General features: G+C 34.9%; 1 long non-coding RNA gene across 1 annotated transcript in view; it reads right to left on the reverse strand.

Annotated features, from left to right (window-relative positions):
• Nucleotides 1-1,260: 1,260 nt before the first annotated feature.
• LOC309634832 overlaps nucleotides 1,261-22,054 on the reverse strand; it is a 91,466-nt gene continuing 70,672 nt past the window's right edge. Inside the window, exon 2 of the long non-coding RNA XR_014248456.1 lies at nucleotides 1,261-21,325. This is a non-coding gene — a long non-coding RNA (uncharacterized lncRNA). The remainder of the gene's footprint in view (nucleotides 21,326-22,054) is intronic.

Raw genomic sequence — 22,054 nt, forward strand, 5'->3', positions numbered from 1 at the left:
CCAGCTCGCCGCAACTAGAGAAAGCCCTCGCACAGAAACGAAGACCCAACACAGCCAAGAAAAAAATAAATTAATTAATTAATTAATTAAAAAAAAAACCAAACATGTTACATTTTGTCACTCAGAAGGCCTCTTCACAAGTAAAGGAATACTAGGTCCTTCTAGCTGTATACTGTAATCATTAAAGGCTTTGCTCCAGTAAGGAAAAGTTTAGCTATTTATCTAATGTATATACAAATTACCATACAAAACCCAGGTTCTGTGTTTAAAAACACTGGCTAAAGCAGCAGACCTTTCCGAATTCAAATTCAATTTCCACCAATTATCATCAACTACGATTGAAGAAATTTGATTAATATTTCCAAATATTAATATTTGATATATAAAATGTGACCAAAACAATGCCATCCATACCATTTTATATGACTGTAATAATTTGTAAGTTTGGTATATCAGAGTCTAACCAGGAAAAAAAAAAAAAAACACTTACAACATTTGTAACAAGGCACTTAATTCTGGGAATTAGTTACAAGGGTGATATGGATTTGGGAAAGCCATAAAGGGAGGATGAAATAACCCAGAGATTAGCAACATCAGGATGCTACTGCACCCTTAGATTGGAGGGATGAAAGATGGTACTGCTAGAGAACAGAAGTCATCCTTTCAAAGCTGGAACCACAACAGACCAGTCAGAAACAAGATTGAACCACAGAGAAGCCACAGTTGCATACATTGCCCAGCAAAGATGAAGGCGAGAATAATTGTTTTTCCCTTCCCACCGCCCTCCAAAATCCCACCAGTGTCTTCACTGTTCAACGAAGCCAGAGTTAACTGACAAGGGATCCTGGGAGAGGCCCCAGAAGAGGTGAAATCCTCCATGAAGAATGGAGCAGGGGAAGAGAGAACAGATTGGGGGCAAGTGGGCTCAGGACTGGCACCACCTCTCACCAAAGGTCTTAAAATCAGCTGTGTAGTCTAGAGGATACTTAAGTGTTTATGCAGAGACTTTAAATGGCCATGGAGTAGAATATACACTATCCAGGAGCACAGAGGAAAAGAAAATTGCTATTATGGGCTGGGGATAATAGATGTCAAAATTAACATTGACTTAAATGCTAAGGTAAATATTTCTAGTGGATCACTGATATTGGTCTATGCTTTTTATTACTTGTGTACATTATCTATATTATAAACATTTCGAATGAGAAAAGAGTACATATAACTGCCAACCAACGGAGGGTATCAGGAATCAATTTAAAAAAAAGAAGTACAGTATTATTTGAGGTACTTTATTGATTTACAAATGTGAAGAAGCCATTGAGACATCTGAGTTATAAAAATGGAGACAAAATAAATAAAACAGCCTAAGTCTAGATGCAGAAATGAAGAGCAAAGTTGCTCGTGCTTGTGGATGCAACGTGGTCACTCATTCTAATGCCTTTCATTCATGATCAATGGAGACAATAAGTCCTGCAGGATCTTGAATTGGCATCTATTCTGTTGACTAATATATATTTTCATATGCTAATGAAAATGAACTTGGAATGTAAAAACATATCTTACATTTTTGCTAATTATGAATCTCCTTGCATCATGATAATGTTGCATTTCCATTAAATAAGCTGAAAATTCAAGTACTGCGTTTGAAATGTTTAAAATGTCTAGTTTGGAAGTAAGCTCACCCTTGTAATATTACAATGACTTGGCTTTGCAGGTACCTCAGAGCAAAAAGACCAGTGAACCAGCATTCCTTTTACTGTGGTAACATAAAGCCCAAGAGTCATACACATCTCCCCAGACAATTATGAGGAAAGAAAAAGTCCTACTGCATAGAAACTCAGTGTCAGTGAAATTAGGAACAAAATGCTTGTATGTCTCCAAAGAAATTTTTGCATTGACCCATTTTCTGCCTTTATGGAGACAAGATCAGGTGGATCTCAAATGTTTTAGATTAGTTCGGATAACTTAGTAGACATACCCAGCTATTATAATTAACAGCATTAGTTTAAAGCTTACAGAAGGAAAAATATGAAGCTAATGCTCTAGGTTAGAAATGAAGTTAAGAATAAAAAAGGAAATAAGTGTTAACTTAAGGCAGAACCAAAGCTCCAGCAGTGAGGTGGGGTCCTTTATTATTAAAGATAAAGGTTTTTAAAAGTAAGGCTACACAAAGTATATGAATTTGGTCAAATTTGATTTTGTTAACATGAAGTTAAATTTCTTTGAGATTGCAATAGGGGTCCTGTCTACTATGTTTGCATCCTAAAGGATTAGAAATATGGCTTTATTTCTTCCTACACTAGTTGACTTGAAAGTCCTATGTTTTTGTCAAACAGCTTGCAAATGAACTTTGCAATAGTGTAAAGTGGAAGAGCAATTATCACTGCTCACTTATTTTCAGTGAATACGCCCACATTTGTCTCCTTCAGGATTACATAGAAAGAACATTGACAAGTATATAACTCTTTTAACCTAAACTGCAAGGCATTATTATTGCTGACCTTTCCTTTATTGTTCTTTCTTGAAAATTATAAAAATAGCATTTGAATTTCTCAGTGCATTTAGTATTGCCTAAATGAGAATATATCATTCTATGAAGTGTGAGGAAATTTCCGAAAAGTCAATCAGTTTATAGTTTTCAGGTAAAATGTGTCCCTTTTAAATTCCTTTCTAAACCTGTTTCCTCTGGAATATGTAATGTGAAGTGAAATTGCTTTTTACAAAGTGCCACTAATTATGTCACCATAACTGTATTATTTTACGTTTTATTGTATTCCTTAGATTTAAATGGTCTCTAATGTGTTCAAAGTTAATATTTGATGAAAACTTGTTAATATTTAAATAGTTTGCTTAATGAAGTAGTTTCTACTGAAAATGGGAGTATATCATGTGATCATCTTTGAGTGAATAAAGAGAAAACCTCAAATGATTTTCTGTTTGGCCAGCTGCACTTTGCTATGTTCAGGACTTTAGATTTTTCAGGAGTTCACAAATATGATTGATGTGAATCTGAGTGTGTTTACAGTCTTCACGTTTTCCTTTTTAATGTGATTTTTATTATATTGTGATTATCTTTTAGAGATTTCAATTTATTGTCAGCCTGCATTTTTTTGTAATAGTAGGAAACTACTTCTTCTGAGTTTACCAATAAAATAGAAAAGATAATTTTATATTTTGATTTATATGGATTCCAATTATTTAATTATTAAGGTGGTAATTTATCAGTAACTCATTGGAATAGTCCATGATTTTTAAGGAAGAGTTATGATTTCAACAGGAAAATGCCAGAGAAATTTAAATTGTTTTCCATTGAAAAGGTAGAACATTGTGATTTAGTGCAGTTAAGCATCCTGAGGAGAGAGAACTTTAATTATATAGCTAGGAGTGTGGTCATATGGTTCATAAAAATGATCTGAGCATCATAAAGCATGACTCTCCTTGTACTCTGATTTGTTTACGTTGAGGTTCTTTTAAATCATGCTTCATATTTTGCTGTTAAAAATAAGTTGACTATTTTTTTAGTATCAAATGGCAAAATTTTTTCTCTTCATCCCTTACCTCATACATAGGCTGGGGAGGAAACAGATGACGCTTGCCTTATAAGTCTTTCTTTATTTTTATTTTTTCTTTTGGAGTATTTAATGGTTTCTGAAGAAAAAAAGAATAATCTAAGGGTCACCCCTTGCCTCTTTGTAACTAGTTAGGGCCTGAAATCTGAGGGTAACCATTTCTCGGACTTTCACAGTCGGTCCATTTTCTAGCATCTCCTTAGAATAGGGGCATTCTTCTTCTAAAGTGTAGTGATGCATCAGTAATATATTTACATTTTATATTTCTCAAGAATTTTCACTCAAAAATCCATAACGATATCTTAAATATACATGAAGAGCTTGACAAAAAAAGCCTGCTACTTTGAATAGTAATTTTCAAAGTGCGTTTTTGTACATTATTCCATTTGTTACTAAGAGTTATAGAACTTCTCATGAATATAGATTAGAAAAGATGTACTTTACAGAGAAAGAAATTGAAAACTCAGTGAAGAATGTTTTTCCAAAATAAATGGAGTACTCTTAGAAATGTGTTGTTTTGATTTTGGATTGAGGACACTGCACCAGATACTTTACTAGGCCATAGCTCCCAGAAATCCCAGTGAAACTGACACTGCTTGCCAATAATGGGAATTCCCTCTCCATAGAATATTTCTGTCACCTGTGGAAGCATTAACTTTCCTCTAGAATTCTACTATTGGAAATAATCTCTCCTTTTCCCACTGGATTCTTTCATCATGGAGATTTTTGTCTCCTTTTATAGGAATTAAGAATTATTCATATACGTGCTTCCCCTAGATTGTGAAGTCCAAGACCAGGATTGATTTATCTCTTGTCTTCCACAACATCTAACAAACTGATTTTCATATGGTAGTGCTTAATATGTATTTGTTCATTTAATAAAATATGTCACTATGATTTTGAACATCTCTAAGAAAGGAAACTAACGTGAGACTTTGGATGAAACAAACATAACAAAACATAAAGGAACTACCAAAAATCTAGTAAGAAATGTTTTACTAAGTTCTCTAACAATCTATGCAAATAGATCAGTATCTAAACTGAAAGAAGTTTGTGGGAATATAAGTTAAACAGTTACAATAAGAACCAACGAAAAAGTCTTTAAGGACTTAAATTTAAGTCCTTATTAAAGGCCAGATGGAAAATTTACATTTAACTTGTGCAGTGGGTGATGTGAGGTGTGACATTTTGTGGAAGTTGGGTGACCTTATTTGGACTGCAGAATCTACAGAGAATAGAAATATTCCTGTGATATGTTCATTCCACTAAAAAAAAAAATGGAATGAGTGAAAAATGACTCTACATGACATGCCGAGAGCTCTTAAGGCAAAACAACATGCTAGAACCGGTGTGAAATCCTCCTAATTTAGGTACTTTTGGTGATGGGAGTTTGGAGTGAAGTAGCATATTGTTACATTTACTTATGCCTTGTAAGTCATTTTAAAAAAATTCAGTACCTTTAAAGTAGAAATATTAACTTTTTTGACTCCTAAAATAATAAACAGGTAATCTTCTATCCTTGAGGACTTTTGTCTCTAGCAAGAAGATAAAGGGGCTGATCGTACTGCTTCTGCCATAGTCATACATATTCCTAAGATTTCTTAATCATAACCTTATGGTTTATACAGATTACATATGTGAAAATGTTTCTGAATATTTCACTTTCACCCTGGATGACTGCATAATGACCGAGTTACAGCATTACGTAGTAATCTAGTCTCATTTAAATCAAGGAAATCAGACAAATTATCCATGCCCTAAGCAAAGGCAAACATACATCTAAAAGTCTAAAATAATTTAAAGTTTGGCACTATAGATATTCCACAGTATTAATTCAAAATTTCTTCTAGTGTTTCAAATAGATCCCTTTGTTCCAATGATGCTTAATGGTTAGTATATTTGTTTGGGAAATTTTCAATGAAATCTGGGGATTTAAAAATACTTAGTGTAGTTAAAAAACATACTATCTTTTTATGGAATCTTTATAGTACTTTCTAGCTCAGGAATGTTAAACTTTGCTATTCATTTGATGTCACAAATATCAGTACGTTCAAGAGTTCATATATTTATTATAATCAGAGAGATTAGAAGCCCTTAGGTGCCTTTTTGCAAATGTCTCTCTCTCTCTCTGAAGTTCAGAGGTTTTTAAGACACTTCATTATTCACATGACATTATTACAATAGTTCTTAAATATTCCAAAAAAGAATATTGATAACATTGAGAGGCATCTGGTCATAAGCAGATGTCTTTTAGGTAACTTAATTCACGTGTCGAGAATCCTCAGAGAAGGCCAACATGTGATTCACATCTAAAGGCTTTCCTAAATATCTGGTAGAAATTGACATGAAGATTACCATTTATACGAAACAAGTGTTTACTATTTTAAACATTATAGCTGACACGCTATTTAAAAAGCATGGTAGAACAAAAGCATTTAAAAACCTGTTAGTATTTTAAAACTATTTGGCATTAAATCAAGACAGTCTTTCTAGCAGTTTGGTATTCATTCATGTCAGTTATCTCAAAAGATGTGTAATCTGTAATTTATATACTTTATACATAATTTAAGTTAAATAATTTGAATTAATTTCCAATCACTAGCACTGAACAAAAATAGTTTACATTGACTTAAATATATATTAGTGGTACATAGCTATTTGTATCCACATATAATTATGATTTTAAGTGTTTGATATAGCTCCCTCATCTGATAAATTATTTAATTTATTAATATGCAAAGTGATGAGCATGAAACATGAAATTTTAAACAAGGCATTGAAAAATCATGGATTTTTGAACTTTCTTTAGGGGTTTATTAGTACAAAAAAAAGTAATCCAGAGATCTTTTTAACACATCAGACTGCTGGACAAATACCAGTCTTTGCTGGGATACCAGCAAGTGATAGGGAGCTCACTACCTGCCAAGACATTCTGCTTCATTACTGCATAGCTTTAATATTAGAAAGGTAATCTTATGTTAAATGAAATTGCAAAGATATTTTCATGCAGAGATGACGTGGCTATAAAAATTACAGTTGCATTACTTCTTCTTGATATTATTACAGTTAAGTACCAGGTACCAGGTCAAATAATTATGGATCTTTGATGGGTATGGGCCCTTGAGAATTATTTGCTTTCTTTACTGCACGGCCAAAATTTCTAATGTGCACGTGAAATCTCCCAAAGTGGAAAACGGAATGTGGCATTTATTAGAATTTGTCTGACCCAAAGTCACTGGTAGTAGATCTTCTTCCACAAAAGAGCAGTTGGGGGAATACTAGGAAAGAGGGTCGCTCAGTCCCCGGAGCCCCTTGTTCCTGTCCACTTGTTTCCCCCAAGACTGGAGATGCATTTAGGCCAGTATCAGTATGTCTGGGGTGGGTGGCTGTGTAGGCTATCAGCCAGCATCGTCCCAGTTGGCTGATGCCCATTCTGGCTGGCTGTTTTAAGAAGGCACTGTGATGCCTTACTGGTTCTTAAATATTTTCAGTACTTTGTATGAATATCCTTAGTGTCTTAACCCAAATATGCGAGACAGAAGGAAGGAAGGAGTATAAAAGAGATATTTGGAGGAAGGAAAACAGACTCCTAATGGCTCTCTTCTCTTGCCACATTCAGAAACAAATTAGCCATCTCTTCTTCTGTTTTGATAAGAACATATTCTGTTTGAAAAGGTCTTACTGGTGAGAGCTGTTGCTGAATTAAGACAAAAATGTAAACTATAGAATGAGGATAATGCCATGCATTTTTTTAACTTTAAATTTTATGTGGAATTTCTGGGAAGAAAATATGAAGTGAGCTAAATAGGTTTTACTCAATATTATACGATCCTTACGATTAGTTTATTTAAAGTATTTACTTGCTAAGAGTAATGCTTTAACAGGTTTTATGATAAAACGCTTATTTCATTTTAAAATAGAAACTGAATACTAGCAAGATTATTATTCATCAAAGTAAATATAAACGTACTGACCCTGAAAAGGCTTATTTTGCGAATGTACATTTGTAATTATTTGGTTTAAAAAGTTCATTCCAGCAAGCAAAGTAGGGAGTTAATGGCTCCCATTTGTAAATAGGTGACATAACTTATTGTAGTGCTCAATTATCTCTGGTCCATGAATTGTTCAATTATGCAAGCACTCATCTGCCCTAATAAATACTCATTAAGGTGTGCATCTGTGCCCAAAATACACATTTTCTGTAGTTTTACTATGTATGAACACAGTAAACTCCAGAGAAATGATGGACAGCACCAATAAAACCTCTGGAATCTAGATATAATTTGAAAAAATTAGATGCCCATTAAAGAGCAATAAAATTGGTTTGTTTAGAAAAATGCATAAAATTATCTTGTTAGGTACATTCCCTGATCGGAGAGTAATAAATGAAGTCTCACATTAACATCCAAGCCCTATTTTTTTTTTTTAAAGGAGAAACGGTCAAGGGTGAAAGAAAGAAGAATATCACTCAAAGTCATAAAGTTAGAATAATAAATAGCACACAGGCTCGCCCTATAAGTTCTTCAAACTCTGAAAAAAAGGAGAGTTCATGCATCTCATTCAAACTTCAAAGCTACTTTCTCCTTTTTATGTTTAAACCAAAGCTTTCAAGAATGGAGGCCAGGTTTCCTTTACAATTTAAAATTCAAAGAGGACCACTTTGAAATTTAATAGAGCAGTGTTTGCTAAAGTAAACATTTTAGTCACAGTGACAGCAGATGCCTCCGTGCATCCGCAGCCTTTTCTGTAAGTATTAAAGCGGCGCTTCAAACTATTGGAATGTCTCTTCCCTAACAGCCATTCAAAAAAGATATAGATTTCACGGACTGCAGCATCCGCCTTCTCCAAACAAAATGCACCTTTAGCATAAAGCAATTTTGAGACTTAGAAATTTCTGATGACCCTTTCTAAAGGTGTGCTTTAGAAAAAAGCTAATAGGAACACAGAAAATGGGGATCCCAGGTTCCTGTTAAAGGTTTTTCCTGCCGCCACCCTCATCCGCAACCACATGGGCCTGGCGAAAAAAGGTCTCGGGAAGGAAGACAGAGAAGTGGGTTAGACAAGCATTTATGGTGATCAACACGTGGTGTGAGAAGGCTTTTGTACTACCATAAAGTGGGTTACTAACACCGCTTGGTGCAAGGCGCTGTTTCTTTTACAATGCATACCAAATCCCATTACGGAGAAAGAAGGGTGGAAATTCTCTTCTTATTGAGAGCTAAACCAGCTTACTAAACCATGTAATTTTTTTCCAGTAAGCCTGGAACATAAACATGTATATGTATTAAAAGTCTTTTCTCCATGCATTGACAACTACATGTTATCAAACATCTTTTTTATTCTTGCTAACTATTTACTTGTTGTTTTAAAATGTTCAATTATATGACATTCAGAATATATTTAGATGGATCAAGAAATTGCAAAATTAATGACAGAAGAATCTGGAAATTCAGTGGTCTAGAAAATGCATTCGAAAAATGTTATTGCTCTAATTTCGATTAGTTTGTTTTTCAGGGTCTTTATCCATATACTGTATTAGTCCAAATCAATTTGCTAATTCATAAAACTTAATAGATTTTTTCAAACCATAATTAGAATTAATTTCTCTTATTTTTATTATATCAAGCTAAAATATATTTTGATAATGTCCTGTAAAAATACTATATTTAGAAGTACATGTGTAGTATACTATCCATATTTTTACCGACAGTCTATAAATAGGAATAGGAAAAACCTCTTTTGGATTTAAATTCAATTTTAATAAGACAAATAAAAATAATTTTCATAATTTTTCATGTTAGTTGCATAATCCTAACTTCTCAGTTATAAATATACATTGATCTCTAGAAATGTTAACTCCTTTCAATCCATGGTATGTTTAAATACATTGTATGTAATGACATATGAACTTTTCTTCAATTGAAAGAAAAAAAAAGACAAGAAAGGAGCCATATTTCTAAACATGCAAGAGGCAAATTCAAATGCATTCTTCAGTTTGTTGTGCTATCAGTTGAATATGTTTTTTCCCCTAGCACAATAATTGTAGCATTGCAGTTTTCTGGCAACAAATGGCTGCTGGGGGGTCACCAAATGTCTCTGATTTGCTACAGTGTTTAATCTTCCACAGAAACTGTTTACTGCTTCATATACACTGAACGCCAGGAATGTTATCCTTTAACTCATGCCTAGCTGCTAATTAATGGATGTATAAATGTCTAACAGCCAAGTCTTTAAAGCAGAGCCATGAGAGAGTACAGCAGACATTCTGCACATAACTAAAACAGACTTCTGATGAACCATAAACTCTGATTTTTCTACATAGCTATTGTCATGCTGTGTATCTAACCAGACTGAAGTATATTTGAGAAATTTGCTTTAAAGCCATCTGAAACTGAAAATATATTAGTAGTACCAGAAAGGTTCAGCCGTGCATTATTAGGTTACAGGGCTACATTTCTGTCTCTTCTGTGTTTCTCTTGGATGTCTACATTTTGGAAGCAAAACAAAGGCTCAAGATTCTGAACTGAATGCCCAGATCTGATACCATGTCATTGTGAGATTTTTGTCACCATAATTTCTTATACTTTCTTTTCTAAAAGAAATAGAAATTACTTTCAAAATATCTCTTTTATGTCTTTTTTTTTCTTGATATGTTCAGGCATGATTGGCTATAATACAACAGTCTAACGGAATCACCTAGGAAATTTTTACTGTATTTTGCATTTATTGAGCATACACACTACGTGTCTGGCACCATAGGAAGCACTTTTACATGCATTGTTTCGTGTAGCCTTAAAAACCATGCTCCCTGCTACAGGGAAGTTTTAATTAATCTTGAGTATCCAGATGAGTATCTTGAGTATTAATTAGTCTTGAGTATCCAGTCAGCGGGTTAGGAAATTAGAAATTTGCTCTGGGTTTCCCAGCTTGCTAAGAGCGATCACAACTGTAGGCTAACTAAGCCTTGGCTGACACCAGGTCCCTTAGCTGTGAGGGTCTATGTATCACTCTCCTATTAGTCTTGACTTTACATGTATGTTGATATTTTACCAAGTTTTTACATCACAACCAGAAAAACTGCTAGAATATAAAGAGAAAGTCACTCCAGCCTAGCAAAGGAAGGGACAAAACACGATTAAGCCAACAATAAAGAACGGCAGAAGAAACAAATCCAAGGAGATGACTCCAACTTTCCAAAGTAGTGCCAGAAATCTTGATGACCCTCTTATTTTAGGGATTATCTTCAAATTCAGACAGTGACAGAAAGGTAAATTAAATGTAACAGACAAAATCTAGAGTGCCACTCTCTACCTACTGAAGCGTGAAGGGAGAACAGACTCTGAGATCATTATACAGGGGGTAAAACTCTACCTCTAACATTTCTTAATTATTTGCCTCTAGGAAAGTTCATTTGCCTCTCAGAGCCTTGGTCTCCTTATCCTTCAAACAAAGCTTCTAAAATTATTGTGGAAATTATATAACCATATATCTGCTGAATAAATGAAATGAATGAGTAATCTAGAATCAAAATCTCTGATTTCAGGTCTAGCTCTGCCATGGGTTAGTGATGTGATTTCAAGCAAGTTCCTTAAGTGGTCTTTCTCCAACTGCAGAAAGTCTTACTAATGCCCACTTTATAGGTTGCTGTAAGGATTCAGTGACATAATATTTGTGAAGTATTCCATAAAATGAAAAGACCTTTAACAATTATTGTTACTTGTTTATTGATCTTGTTCCCCCAAGCCATCCCAAGAGCCTTCCTTTTCTTTAAAGTTACCAGGCATCCCACAGCTGCCCTTCCATAAAATGCCCTATTTTCCAAAATTATATATCTTCCATTCTGATAATAATTCTCATCCATTAATATAATGACTGTAACTTAATCATCCAAGGAATTTTTTTTTTTACCTAAAATGTATTTTTATTAGGCAAAATTCAGCCAGGGGTGCAAAATAAAGTTAAAAAAAAAATGAAGATGACTGAGTGATGGTGACTCCAATGAAAACAGGTCTGCTCTGCGAAATGACCTAACTCAGCGGCATGGCTAGGTCAGTGGGAGAGGAAAAAGACAGGCACCCTGTCCCTGGTACCCAGCATCCTCTGTATCTCATTGTGCATCAAACCAAAAAAGGACATCTGAGAAAAGACAGTGAGGAAAATCCCACATCTGAAGACGGCAGTGGTAGCAGCACTTCTAGACGTGAACAATGTGTGAAATGGTATATGTCAATGTGTGTGTTGTGAGTTTGTATTAGGCTGGAATAGGATTAGCTCTGCCCCTGTGAGTTCATTTAGCTTGAGAGCTGCAGTCTTTTTTACATATGCGTAGACAGTTTATAATGGGGTGTTTTATTTGAAATCAATACTCATTAAATTTGAGAAAGAACTTTGAAAGTTTTAGGAAAATATGTAACAAATGACAGCAAACATGTTTGCATTCAAAAAACAGGAACCTTAGGGTGGACGGTAACTTACAGATCATCTAGTGCAATGCTCACCCAGGTAAGGAGAGGTAACCTTCCATGACAGGTGTGCTGAAAATCTTCAGGAATTGGGAATTTGTTATTCCATGGCATGCTTTATTCCAGTGTACAAATCCAACTGAAAATTGTTTATTCTGGACTAAATTTTGCCTCCTCAGAACATGAGTCTGATTCCAGTTATCTGGAATCTCTTCTCCATGACACTGTCTCGCCCATTTGAGGACAGATGCCACTCTCCACTTATTCTTCTCTTCTTTCCAAGCAGTCCTTTCAACAATGTTTCAGGTGATCATTCCCAGACTGTTTGCATGTTCTCTTACCCATGCTCTAGGCCAGTCCTAGTTTATTAATACCCCATCAGGTGGCACAGAATGAACATAACATTTAATATTTGAACACTTCAGTGCAGCTTACAGAGAGACCATTCTAACCTGTGATAGGGGGACCAGATTTTATGAATGCAGGCTCAAATGGCTTTAGCTTTATTACCAGTCAAATAACGTTCTTGAGTCATATTGCATTTGTCATCAGGTAAAAGCTTGTTATTTTTCACATGAACTATTAACTTGATAGAATTCCCACATCTAGTTTTTGAGCAACTGATTTTTAACCTAAATATGTTCCTTGTTATTTATCCATACAAATTTTATTCCAGTGGCTCCAGCCAGCTGAGATAAATTTGAATCCTCTTCTGTCATCTGTTGAATAAATTGTGTCATCTGCCAATCTGATAAAATGCCTTATTTAAATGTAACAAAGAACATCTTGTTGGTGTTTATGACATTGGTTTTCTCTGGTGCATAATGTTCCCCTTTAGAAATGATATCCACAGAGAAGTAGAATGTGTTCAATTAAATGCAGTAAATAGCTATTAAACATCTGCTTTAGACTAGAACCGAAATGGAGATGCCTGCCATCAAGGATTGTCAATATAGTTGGTTAGTCAGAAATACAAATAATGACTTAAAAATGTAGTCAATTTAAAAATAAAACTATGTACAGGAGCAAAGAACAGCTGATTAAGCTGAAGTCAGAAGTGAGTGTTCACAGAGATGGTTCTGGAAGGATGAGTAAGTAACTCATGTGGACAAAAAAGGAAGAAAATAATTGCCAGGCAGAAATAGCCAACTAGGGCAAAAATGTTATGGCATAATACGTTATGCAAACTTTTTCAAATTCCTATCCATAGATCACCTGCACTATATCACTTATACAGTGGAAACTACTAATTCCTGGATTTCTCCCCAAATATCTAAAACAGTACCTCTAGATGGTGACAGAGAAACTACACTTGCATCAAGCTTCCTTGGTGATTATTATGCATGTAAAGATTTGAAAACCTCTGCTTCATGGTAGTAGGAACTGTCCAGTGTCATGGATTCATGGTGTTGGAAAGAGATGCAGTGGTAAATATGCACATGGTCTGACTGTGGAGAATCTCATGTGCCATTCTGAGGAATTTGGGAAGGGAAACCTCTGAACATGTTCTGCAGGGTAGTGAAATGGTCAGATTCATATTTAGGAAAATAAACATTGTCACAGTGTGAAAGATGTAATAGATGGGACAGTGTGTAAAGACAAGGAGATCTCTCCAAGATGCTAGATGTGATGAAAGCTTAATCTAGATCAGGGGCCAAGAGACTAATGGGAAAGACTGATAAAAGGATTGATGAGGATCAATGAGTATTTCAAATTTAAGTATTAGAGAACCTAGGGAACAAATGTGTGTATATTTGAGAGTAGGGAGATAGAGAGGAGCCAATAATAACTTGGAAGCTTCTAGATATATGATGCGGAAAGCTATCAATATTTTTGTATATAAAAATCAGAAGAAGATCTGTGATGTAGAAGGTAAAAATTAATCCAACTTTTGAATCGTTTAGTGTTAAATACTTGAGTTTTGTTTATAGAAAGATATCCAGCAAAAAAAAAAATTGGCAATGTGAATCTGAAGTTTAGGAGATGTCTCAGAACTAGAGAACTGGGTTTGGGACCCATCATCAGATGTTGGGTGACTCCGTGAGATTAGCATCAAGGAGGTTGCCTAACAATAGTAAGACAGGTGAGAAGGAAGAGGACAGTGGGTGGTACACGGTTGATGCCAATGTTGAGAAACAGGGCCAAAAATAAGGCTCTAATGCGGGAGCCTAAGAAGAAGCAACCCAGAGGCACAAGAAGAAACACAAGTAACCATGGTAATGAAAGCTAAGAGTAGGAAGAGTTTAAAAACAGAATGGTCAGAAGGGTCATTTACAGACAATGGAATAAAGACTTAAAATAAACAACTGGTTTTGGCAAGAAGATCACTGGTACTCTGACCGGAAGCAAGACTACAGTTTTACAATGATTTTAACACTGGTTGTGCCCTTAACTAATTTTTATATTAATAAAAGGATCTTAAGATGAAATGATATTTAAGATGAAAAGTCATTTATTTTTTAAAAATAGTTTGCTAATATTTAGTTAATCATTTAATCCACAATCATAGTTTTCAAAAGCTAATCTTTAAGAGATTTTTAAATTTTATTTCAGGAGTGAATCAATAGCATCATCACTTCATAAATGTGTCATCAATAGTAGGATAATTTATGTTCTCACAATTAGGTGAGATCTTATGGTCTCTGCTCAATAAAGTAGAGCATGGAAAACCACTGTTCCTCAACTTTTAAGTAACATTTCAGTTGCTTTTCACTTCACTAAAATATAAAAGATAACAGAAAAGATGTTACTTTCCATTTTAAACTGTGACAACTTTAGGACAGTTTACAGATATTCCCATTCTTTGTCCCAGCACCCTGTAGGATTGCACCTTCTCCTTCCCCTTGAAGTTAGGTATGGTCATGTAACAGGCTTTGGCCAATAAATGTTAATGGAAGTGATAGATTTCACTTCTAGACAGAAGTCTTTAAAAGTCAGTGTGCAATTCACCATATACATTTCCCTACCACAGCATCTAACAAAGCTCTAGATGCCTGATACGTTATCAGCCTGAAGAGTACCAGGCAAGCTAGGAGGGACATGTGGACAAATAAACCTTTATTATTTTATGCCATATTGGTTTTTGGAGTTAACCATTACCTCAGCATGACCTAACCCATCCTGACTAATACAAAAATTGTTACATGCTGAGTACTCTGGTGAGAGTTCTATCTTGCCTACCCTCAGCAGTCCCCACTCTGAGTGGTTCTCACTGCAGAATTCCAGAGATCAGACATGGTGAGAAGGTAGAGAGTTTTGTAAAGATAGTAGGGTCACACTTAAAAATCTCTGCTTGTAGATGATCATAGATAAGTGGAGCATAATTTTTGTTAGTGAGGATCTTCTAGATCAGTTGCAAAGTGAGATCAGAGAAATGACTGTATTTCTAAATGCAATTAGTTCACACATATTAGATTAATCCAAAAAGATTCAATCCAAACAGTGGCGAAACTTTCCTTTCATCTCAGAATTTCTCTGGCATCAAAACTTAGGCCTGAAGACAAGGCTGGAGACATATTTGGCCATGCATTCTGCAGTGAAAATCCTCTGGTATGTTTTTTATTGTAAATTCTGACATCTTCCTTATACATACCAGACAGGGTCTTATTTCAAGTTTATACATCCAAGCAAATTTTGTACAGTTCAGAGTCACATGTCAGTCACTCTGTAAAAACTGTGCTTTGAGTTGTTTTTCCTATTTTGATGATATGTATGCACTGACTAACCCATGTTGGATGGCCTCATTTCTCTTAATCTGGTATAAAATTGCAAGAATAATAAATTTTCCAAGTGGAAAAGTTTTTGGACGGAAGAGACCTATGCTCTCTACTGCCTTAAGATGTAGTCTGTGGATCCTTTTCTAGCAGGAAGAATATTACCATGTTTGTTTTCATGCTTGCTTCTTGTTCATTACATCTGCTGTACTGTAATTTTAGTGCATGACTTTCTTCAACTCTATTTTCTGTATGATTGCTTACTTCTCAGACTTTTCCCAATTTGAAATAAAAGATGTGTCCAGTAAGATGGAAAGCACTTGGCCCAGTTACCAAAAGTTTTGGTTATAAAAATATATATATATGTATATGTGCATATATATGCATTTGTGTATATATATATATAGTATATATATTATGTACATATATTGCATATAAGGGTTGTGTGTGTATATATTCATTTTTAATGAAATCATAAGCCTGGCAAATGTCTAGGTGCAATTTATTTCATAACTGCCACTAACTCTTAACCAACGTACAGAAGGAAATGGAAAGTTTAGGATTATAAGTATGAAAAATTAGTTTGGACAGATTGTTTAATTACCTGTATATCTATTTTTTCTTTCTCTCTCATCTATCCCTCCTTTCAGAAATAAATTAGTCACCATTCATCTAATGGAACATTGATTATTGCATTTGTGGAGCTTTCCTTAATGCTTTACAAATAAAATTCTGAGTGAAGAAAATGGTATATTTAATAAACATATCAGGCTTTCATTTTTTTCTGAAGATTTTAGATGACAAAAATTTTGTTCTAATTCAACTGCGTATTATTTCCCTAATTAATTTGTATAGATAAGATGCCTTTAAAAAAGAGAAAATTCAAATGTAAGATATTTATAGAAATGCCAGAACAATTTTCTGATGAGTCCTGGGCTTTGACAAAACAAGGCTTCCAGTCCGTTGTACAATTCTAGAAGTATGAAGGGGTTTGAGGTTTGATATAAAGAGATTGTATGTCTTTTAACAGATTTCATGATGATACAGAATATAAATGTTTACCAAAATAATACTTTCACTAATTGCATCATTTGATATAAAAATCTCAAACTCTGATCTCAAGTCTAAATATACTGTAAAAAAAAAAAAATGTGTATGCTCTTAAAATGATTAATCATTTCAATTATTCTGTTCACATTGTGGCACCTGAATTCATAGTAAAAATATACCATGTAAATTAGTGTATTCATACTTTTGTAGAATTGATAGAGAATATTTGTTAATACAATTTTTTTATAATAGTTTAACTCAGCAGAAGTTATTCATATAGGAAACTGATCAGTTTCTCCCTCCTTTCTCCTCCTTCTCTGAAACACATGTGCTTAAATCTGAAAACAGGTGAGAGAATATTCATGGATATTAAGTTTCTACACCAGAGAAATCAGATCCAGCTATTTTTTGGTATACACAAAGGACTGCATGTTAATAAACTTGGTAGAGAAATAAATCTTCAGATGCAGATGACTTTAATTTGCTGAACTTACTGAATTTGCTAAAATTTTACAGTATAAAACCTTAATGAAGTTTAGCCAAAGTTTTCCATTTTTGCTGGTCTTTCTCATAGTCAGAAAAGATCTTTAAAGTTGTGTTTCAGATTTCATAGATCTTAACTTCCCTCTCAAAAAGAGCTCCAATAAACCTGCTCAGATTTAATCTCTTGTTGTTATTTGACAAATAACAATGCATATTTTTTATTTCTCTATGATTAATAGAATATTAGCAGACATCATCAATCTTATATGCTTTCTAGTATCTGTGAGATAAAGCTGCAAAAGAATATTATGGCCTTTAAAAGTTAATTTTCCTCTTTGTTCTGGGTATAGTTACTTTATGCAATTAAATCATAGAAAATTTATTGTTAAAGGAAAGCTGACTTGTCAGTTATTTTTAATCTGGGTCATACTTGTTGTCTTGTATTTTTATGTAATAATGGTTACTCATTTATTTATTTTTTTTTTAATTTTAAAAGATCTTATTGTGAACAAGAATCTTATTGAATCTAACCTTCATGTATTTGGTATGTCTGGATTTCTTCACAGAAGGACACATTTTCACCAAAATTTAAAGGTTGATTTTTCTTAAAGGTAAGCTCTATTAAATAAGAGGAAAAACTTATTTAGGCATTGGGTACTGCTACTTATTTCTCTCACAATGGGATATACCTTTAAATAAGACCAAACCTCAGAATACTTCATGTTCCTCAGAGGAGTTATGTTATTTCCTCTTGGAAAGGAGAGAAGGTTATTATATAATTATTTGTTGTTATTGTGTACATTTATGTGGAAAATCATATTTGACTTGGTTATTGCCCTTTCTGAAGGAGGAGGTAATGTTGTCTACTGTGATGGATAGGATTGTGGATGTGAAATGGACAGAGGAGTAAAATCAAAGGATTGGTTTGAGAGAGACATTGGGTAGTAGATGAACTGAAGAAAGCTATCAGGGTATCAAGAAAAACAAATTAGACACAATTTGTACTACTTAAGCGAGTTCAGTTCTTTGCCAGAACATAATATAGGAAGAAAGTCTAGTGTTTTCATAAATAATTTTGTATTAGTCAAAATGAGATTGTCTGAACTTTTGGAAGTCTTAGTAAAGAGTAAGTATCTACAGCAGTGGAAAAGACTGTAACAATTTATGCTCAAAGAGTAGGGTGACACATAGAATACTAATGATAACATTCACTACTTATTGAGTGTCTTCTGTGTGCCAAGCACCAATGGGCACTTTTCACGCTGCCTCGAATCTTCTTAACAACCTTGAAATGACAATTAGCTCTATTTTACAGATGGGGGACATAAATGTAAAGAAGCTAAATAACTGACTATGTGGTCCAGCTGTGATGACTATTAGCATTTAGGTCTATCTAACTCTAAATAACTTTATCCTTTGATGAGAGCAAGCTGGAGAATTACAGACACCTGCCCAGGCTGAAAACAGCAGTTTATGTCTCTATCCACTCACAATCATGGCTATACCTCCTGAGATTACTGAAACAATATTAACTTATCACATTCCTCCATTAGTTCCATATATATTTGTTAAATCATGAGTCTCGATTTTAGGTTTACAATATAATGTAAATTGAATGCTACCAATTCAGTTTCTTTACTACCTACTGAATTACATTGCATCCCAACAGATAATAATGCTCCAGGATCCCAGAAGACCTAAGAACACTCCTTTGATTACCAACTGTGTCAGGTGAAAAATGTCCGCCAACATCCTTTCTCCCTTGGTATGAGAATCCCAACATTTTTGCTGGATGAATATGCAGACACAATTTACTCCCCTAGAGCTGGTAAGGCCATGTCCAGCCAATGGGATGTGGTAAAACAGGATAAGTTCAATTTCTATGTTGTGCTCATTCAAGAAGTAGACTGGTCCTATTCAATTTCCCTTTCTCACCGGCTGGGATGCAATAAGAATGGGCCATTTGGACTACATAGACCTAGACAATACTTTAGCAATGTTCCTACACATCAGTACCTTGCTTGTGGAAAATGGAATGGGTATCAAATAAAAGGCAGGTATATTGGAAATTCTGAATGAATTCAGAAGTGTGCAGATCTAGGGGCTGACCATAAAAGTGAACTTCCAAAGGGGTAGAGGTATCTAGAGTTGAGTATACAGAGAAACTGTTAATTGAAAGTGTTGTAGAGATGCAATCGTTACATAGAACATTTGATGTTGATAGATTTAGAAAGAAGTGAGAACCATAATTAAGATATTAATGTGGATGGAACAGAAAATTATTTGTGTAAGAATGTAAGCATCTCTTAGAAGCAAGCATTTTTACTAAAGATTGGCTGTATTGTACAACAATTTCAAAGTGGCAGTGAAGAACTTAAAAAGGTCATTCCATCTCCCAACATTGTTAAATGTATGCTGTTGAAAATAACTACCTCCCCTTGATGAGGAAGGAGGTCAAATTGCAAGTATATCAAGCCAGGACACTTTGTTGAAGATAAGATTTAATGTAATTGTGAAAGATGAGAGAGTGAGAAAGAAGATGAGTGAGGAGTGGAATGTGCTTAGAATTAAGGAAATACACTCTGGTGAGCCAAAAGTAAATGGTAATGACTCTTAGAAAAAGATAACGTTGAAGTTCAGGATGAAAATTTATAAAAGACTAAAGGTTGTTATGTGACAATGTATGCCTGAATGTGCAGATTAAGAAAATCAACCATTTATTCTTCCCTACCGCTGTGGATTGAATTGTGTCCCCCCAAATTCCTATGTTGAAGTCCTAAATTCCAATGTGATATTTGGAAATGAGATCTTTGGGACACAATTAGGTTAACATGAGGTCATGAGGGTAGGGGCCTCATGATGGGAATATTGCTCTTATAAGAAGAGACACCAGAGAGCACATTTCTTTCCCCACCACGTGAAGACACAGCAAGAAGGTGGCCATCTACAAGCCAGGAAGAGAGACCACCTAGAAACTGATTGCGCTGTCACATTGAATCACTTGGACTTCTAGCCACCAGAACTGTGAGAAAGAAATTTCTGTTGTTTAAGCCACCTAGTCTATGATATTTTGTTACGGCAGCACAAGCAGACTAAGACATTTTTGTATAAATTTTCTACTGCCGTGTAACAAATAATCACAAATTTAGCAGTAGAGAAACAACACAAATATTCTATCTCACAGTTTCACTGGTCAAGGGTTTGCATGGGTCCTGTACTCAAGGTCCTACCTGGCTGAAGTCAAGGTGTTGGTCAAGGCTACAATCTCATCTGAGGCTCAGTTACTTTTCCAAGGTCATCCAGGTTGTAGGCAGAACTCAATTCTTTCTCTTGTAGGACTAAGGTCCTTATTTTGTTACTGAGTGTCAACTTGGAGTCACTTTCAGCTACTAGCTGCTGCCCTCAAGTGCTGGCTGTGTGGCTTCTCCTAACACAGCAGCTTACTTCTTCGAGTCAGCAGAAGAATCTCCAGGCAGCTTCAACAAAATCTTATACAACAACACAATGTAATCACAGGAGGAACTATCATATTACCTTTGCCTTATAATGCAATCTGATCAGGGAAGTGACAGTGCTGTCTTATTCACAAGCCCCACCCACAGTCAAGGAGAGGAGATTATAAAGGGCATGGACACTGGGGGCCAGAATTTGTAGGGTGATCTTGGAATGCTGTCTGCCACCCTGATGAAGCAGGTCTTGGTCAAGTATATCCCCAAAGAGTAACACAACCATCTCCCTCCCATCCCACGAGCTCTTTCTCAATATGACTTCCCTTCACAGAACTAGTCTTTTCCTCCTGCTTTTGAATCTGATGAGAACTGAGGGCCCCAACAGCAGCCCCGGCTGAGCTCCCACCTAGAAGCCAGCACCAAATGCCAACCATGTGAATACAGTTATTTTGGACCTTCCAGTTATCCCAATGCCTCAACCAATGTGATATGAAGCAAAAGCGTGGAGGGCCAATCTATAGAATTTTTTTTTTTTTTTAAAGAAACAGTTGACAGTTTAAGGCAATTTTTGATGTTATTTTGAGTGCTTTGATACCTGGCTGGTGTAATCAAAACATAGGCAAAAGTAGGTAGGAAGAGATTGCGTATATAAAGGGAAGATAGTCTCTCACAGGGTAAGAAAGTAAGAATAAATATATATGAATAACTAGGGTACCCATATAATTTTAGGGTACAAAGTGGGACACTTCTGAGAGAAGAAAGAAGCAGAATGAATATTCTGTCAAGATGACCAGCAGTAAGGTGGCTCATGTTAAATAAAGGGGAAAGGGCATAATCAGGCAGACTGGTTTCATTATCTTAGGGTAAAAAGGAAGTTGATAAGCAATTACACTACAACAAGCTACAGTTTAGTAGTATACTTCTTTTTCAGTATATATAAAGAGCATAAGGTTATTTCACAGGGATTTGAAGGTTATCCAAACGCTGGGTGAAAAGTTTACCAGAATATTCCAATACACCAGCTATCATTAAAACACTGTCTGTTTGAGAATCTGGTAGATTTTCTGAGGCTGCCTAAGAAGGGTTATAACTAGAAACACAGAAAAAACTATTCCTTTTTCCTGTACAACAGAGTAACTCAGAATGGATGCCAGGGGACCACTTATAGCAAAGCTTCAGCGTGTTCCCTTTTCACCAATGGATAAGCACAGAGCTGAGCTTACTTTATGACTTTACTAAGTTATTTTTTTTTAAACGTACAGCTATTTTTAACTTGTGTAAAATAAGATTATGAATGAGAGTTAAAAGTAATGTCCTTGGTTTGACCA

Source organism: Balaenoptera borealis (genome assembly GCF_965194805.1).
Source record: "Balaenoptera borealis genome assembly, chromosome: 9".
Lineage (NCBI taxonomy): Eukaryota > Metazoa > Chordata > Mammalia > Artiodactyla > Balaenopteridae > Balaenoptera > Balaenoptera borealis.